We start from the raw sequence: 5,718 nt of genomic DNA, 5'->3' as shown, positions 1-5,718 counted from the left end.
GAGCCCCAGCGCGCTGGAACTCCGAATAAACTCCTCCTGCTTTTGCATCAAGAGACGTCTTTCGTGAGTGATTTCGGGTGGCTTTATCCCTGAGTTGGGTTGGGGGAGCCTTGGTGAAGGGGAACCCAACAGTTCCAATCTACTTCCATGGTGATACCGCCTGGAAAACCCAAGGAGGGGTCGCTATGAGTCCGATCTGACTCCATGGCAGTAAGTTTTTTTTTTTTTTTTACTGTGGAAATTGGTATGGCGATTCCTTAAAAAGTTGGAAATAGAAATACCATTTGATCCAGCAGTCCTGTTACTAAGTATATATCCTAAAGAAGTGAGAGGCAGGACATGAATAGATATATGCATACCCATGTTTATCACAGCACTATTCACAACAGCAAAGAGATGGAAACCACCTAAGTCCCATCAATGGAGGAAAGGATTTTCTCCATTGCAGCAGGTTTCCCCACTGCAATACATGCTCTCTTCGATGGGTGTTGATTGTGGAGCCAAGCAAAATGAAATCCCTGACAACTTCAATCTTTTCTCCATTTATTGTGATGCTGCTTATTGGTCCAGTTGTGAAGATTGTTGTTTTCTTTATGTTGAGGTGTGTACGATATAGGCCTTCAATCACCCCAAAATGGCTCATGGACTCCATCTTTAAAGCAAATTCAATTTTAGAAAGAAAACTCTGAGTCATTCCCACCCCCTCCCTTTTTCCCCCTCTAGGGCCACATTCCTTAGTTAATGCACAAGCCAAAACAAAAAAAGCACTAGCCACCAGAGTTCCTAGCTAATGCATTAAAGAAAAAAAGCATGGCAGCATCTTATTGGGAAGAACTATCTCCTCCTGCCTGACCACTAGCCTCAGGGAATTGTTACTGCCCCTGGCCGCTTGGAACCAGGCGCCGCAGTGTCTGACCTCTGGCCCTACGAAGCCCATCTTTGGTTGTTCACCTTTTGGTATATAAACCCGAGGGGAACAGGAAGGGGATGTGGACTTGAAACCTGACTAGCCAGCTGCCACTGGATGCAGTGCTGCTTTGTCTGTAAGCACCTGCCTAATAAACTTTGATGTCTCTGCGAGTGACTATGGGTCAGTTTTTCGGTCTCTCTGCACAAACTTATCTGGAAGCTTTTGCTTCACTGGGGATAGAACCCAACAGGTGTAATCTACATTGAAGACTGTAGTTTTCGATCTTCATCAGTTAGTGCTTCAAATCATCTTTGCTTTCAGCAAGCAAGGATGTGTCATCTGCCTATCACAGATTGTTAATGAGTCTTCTTCCTATCCTGATGATGCATTCCTCTTCATATAGTCCAGCTTCTTGGATTATTTGTTCAGCATACAGATTGAATTAAGATGGTGAAAGGATACAACTGTATTAGAACTTAAATTCTAAAGCACTTGGGTTTGTGAGGGAGCTCTGCTGGTGCCTAAGGCACTTGACTGCTAACCAGAAGGCTGGCAGTTCAAAGCCACCAGCCACTCCTCAGAAATAAGGTTGGGCAATCTACATCCGTAGTGATACTGCCTCAGAAACCCAAGGAGGGATCGCTAAGAGTTGGATCCGACTCCACGGCAGTGAGGTTTTTTTGACATTCTTGAATCTACCACTAGATGTCAGCAAATCGTAAAAAGAAAGGGATAGGATATTCAGATTTCGATATTGTGGGTGTTTATTCACATTCTCTTTCTGTTTTAATGTATTTTCCAGATTTCCTACCAAGAACGTGTGCAATTTAAATTGTAGCAAAAATTAAAATTAATATTATGCATAGCAGGTGAGATGCACCACATCAAATCTGCATGTTACTCACAAATGGTCCCCAATATCTAGATAGCCAGGAGGCCATTTGAAAAAGGGAACTAATAACTAATATAGATTGTTTCAATCACATCACATCCTTCCAATCAGAGCCTGGACACACATTAGCACATGGAAAGTAGCTTTTCTTTCTTTTTTTAAATTGTGATTTCGGTGAAGATTTACAGAGCAAATTCACTTTCCATACAGCAGTTCACATATACTTTGTCTCATGTCATTGACAACAGTTTACCACAATGCAACAGCTCCCCTCCCACTCTTTTTTTTTTTTTTTTTAATTTATTGTGATTTGGGTGAAGATTTACAGAGCAAATTCACTTTCCATACAGCAGTTCACATATACTTTGTCTCATGTCATTGACAACAGTTTACCACAATGCAACAGCTCCCCTCCCACTTCCTCCCCATAGTTACCTCTTCCCAGTGACCATCCCTCCATACTCTCCTGCCCCCTGAGCTGTCTCCCTGTGCATAAGCAGCCCTTCCTTCTCCCATGATTGTTCTCTGCAAAGAATGTATCTACTTAAGGTAAATGTTCAACTCATATGCCTGTATTTTGTTTGGCTGGACACCACAGGTGTGGGTTCAATTCCAGACCTGAAGGGCAGCTAGGGGCCATAGTCTCAGTGGTTCTACCAGGCTTTGTCGGACCAGCAAACCTGGTCCCCGGAAAGTAGCTTTTCTTACAACAAGAAGCAGACAACATGAAATAGGTGAGTAGTCCCCAGGCCCCAAAGCTGTCTGGGCAAATATGATTTCTCCATGTATACCCCACTTTGTGACATGAGTGAGGGACTTAAATGGGACAATTATATGACGCGCTGACCCTCCCCCCACCCAGCTTCAGTGGAAATACAGAACTCTTCCACACAAGCCCTCCTCCTGGCATTGTGGGGGAGAGACACAGGGGAACCTACCTACTGCCAGTCTCCTCCTGGTAGGTCCACTTAGGTGGGCAGTAAGCTTGTTACACAGGCCCCACGAGGCTCCTCAACAGGTCACTTTTATATCCAAAGCTGATGTGGCCCACTATGTGGGCAAGCATCAGATCTCAGAGGGTGGGGCAGTGGAGGCCTCATCATGACCCCTCCCTCCCTCTCTGAGGCCTGCTCCCAAGGAGACGAATTGGTTTATCCCAATTTACTTGTATATGTTTAAGAACGGACTTGCTGATTTAGAAAGTCAAATCCCCCCACCCCCGCCCCAGAAACAACCAACCAACCAACCAAACCTGCTGTGATTTATTAGATCCCAACTCTTGGAAACCCTATAGGGCAGAGTAGAACTGCCCCATAGGATTGCCAAGGCCCTGTAAATCCTTACAGAAGCAGACTGCTTCATCTTTCTCCCATGGAATGGCTGGAGGATTTGAACCACCAGTCTTTTACTTAGCAGCTAAATGCTTTAACCACTGCACCACCAACATCTTGTTCATACCTCTGTTATAGAGCAAAATAACTCTGCTAATTATCACCACCAAGCTATCACTATCTCTTTCCTAAAGACAATGCTGGTTCTCAGGCTACAGGTAAATTCATAGACAGGTGAGAAGATCAGGTGGGGGCAGGCAAACAGGAATATACCCAAGACCAACGATAGATTTGGCTGAAGATAATCTTACATACGCACTTGCATGCAAAATTAGCCAAAAATACAAGCAACAGAAATCAGAGTTACAATAACTTCTCAGAGACAACCAAACACATTGAGAGAATCACTGAGCCTTCAGGCTCAAGACCATGGTCTCAGGGGCCATCACACTCAATTAGCACAACATAGTACATAAAAATCTTGTTCTGCATCCTACCTTGGTGAGTAGTGACTGGGGTCTTAAAAGCTTTTGAGCGGCTATCTAAGGTGCAACTATTGGTCTCCTCTCATCTGAAGCAGAGAAGATTGAAGAAAATCAAAGTCAACTGGAAATAATTAGTCCAAAGATAAAATGGACCATGAAGACTTCAGCTTTCATGACACTGAGGCCAGAAGAACTAGATGGTTTGTGGCTACCAATGTCAACCGCTTGGAGAGGGATCAAAACTGGAGATCCTGGACAGAGTGGGAGGAAAAATGTGGAACAAAATTCAAAAATACAAAAATGACCAGAATTACTGGTTGGATAGAGACTGGTGGAACCCTCAAACAATGGGCCTGGGTTACTCTTTGAGCCTGGAAATGCACTCACTTCCATGGATTGGCTCTCAGCCCAACAGAAGGAAGGTGTACATGCAGAACACCTACCCCAGGGAGATGCACTCCCCTACTCTAGAGAGATGTACTCCTTAGATCAATCAGCCATGAGACATCAAAGTGGCAGCATTCACATAGAGGGAAAGCTGGACAGAGAGGAATGGGTAGATAAAAAGGGTACTGGGAGGGGGTAGTCACAAGGAGGAGAGGGGAGGAGAATTTCTTATGGTTGAAGATAGTAATCAGGGCAGTGAAATCAAATGTGCATGTAAATCAAGTGTTGAATGTAAAACAAATCTGCTTTGTAAATTTGCACCGCAAGCACACACACACACAAAAGACAATGCTAGTTCTCACTGTCCCTAAGACTCAGTTTCCACATCTCTGAAACAAGGAAAACAGCTCTCCTTCAAAGGGTTGATTTAAATATGTAACTACACAGTGCCACTACACGTGTGTAAGGGCCAAGCCCTATGAAAATTGATCTAGAACCTCTTAAATAGGTGCAAAGAAGCAAAAGTCCCTTGAGGGAGCAGCCAATGGTGTAGTTTGTCCAAAGTACATATTACTTGGGAAATAGGACTGGAAATATAGGTTGGGTGGGTCCATAGGGTTGGGAGCTTTGAATGATGGCTGTGGAAAGGAGTGGACTACCTCTGAGGGTGTTTGTGTGATGATACTAGAATCTGCTTCAGGGCAGCTCTGGGCAGCTGTGTGTAAAGTGGCCTGGAGAAAGAATAACAAAGAGGTGGATGGAAAGAAAGTTTGGGATCTTGAACCACCTAGTGTCTCCAGGAGCTGGGCAGGGGGCCTCTCTACAGAGTAGACAGGTCAGCTGACCTGGATGAGCACCGAAAGAAGGAAAGAGAGACAGACCAATGAATAAAGTGTATATGAAATCTAGTAAATATCTTTTAAGATATTTTTATACACAAAAAATCTTAAAATCATGATTCCTGTGTATTCCACCTGATGAGATCCGTGTGTAGAGCTGCCGTTTATGTTGCTGGAAAAAGGTTTTTGCAATGAATCAATTGTTGGTCTTGCAAAATTCTATCGTGCACTCTCTGGCATCATTTCTGCCACCAAGGCCATATTTCCCAATCTTCTTTGTTTCTAACTTTCACATTCCAATCACCAGTAATTATCCATTCAGCTTGATTGCATGTTTGATCAATTTCAGACTGCAGATGTTGGTAAAAATCTTCAATTTCTTCATCTTTGGCTTTAGTGGTTGATGTGTAAATTTGAATAGTTGTATTAACTGGTTTTCCTTGTAGAAATATGGATGTTATCTTATCACAAGACACCATTGTACTTCAGGATAAATCTTGAAATTTTTTTTTTTTTTTATGATGAATGTAATGCCACTCCTCTTCAATTAGTCATTGCCTGCATGGTAGACCATATGACTGTCCAATTCAAAATGGCCAATACAAGTCCATTTCAACTCACCAATGTGTAGGATATTGATCTTTATGTATTCCATTTCATTTTTTATGACTTCTAATTTTCCTAAATTCGTATTTCGTACATTCTACATTCCAATTATTAATAGATGTTTACAGCTGTTTCTTCCCATTTTGAATCATGCTACATCAGCAAATGAAGGCCCCAAAAGCTTTGCTCCATCTACATCAAAGTTGTTGTTGTTGTTGTTATGTGCCATCGAGTCGGCCCCGACTCATATCGACCCCTCCTTGGGTTT

This window comes from Orycteropus afer, unplaced genomic scaffold, assembly GCF_000298275.1.
Source record: "Orycteropus afer afer isolate SDZICR_OR568_19922 unplaced genomic scaffold, OryAfe1.0 scaffold00327, whole genome shotgun sequence".
Lineage (NCBI taxonomy): Eukaryota > Metazoa > Chordata > Mammalia > Tubulidentata > Orycteropodidae > Orycteropus > Orycteropus afer.
This window is presented reverse-complemented; position numbering follows the sequence as displayed.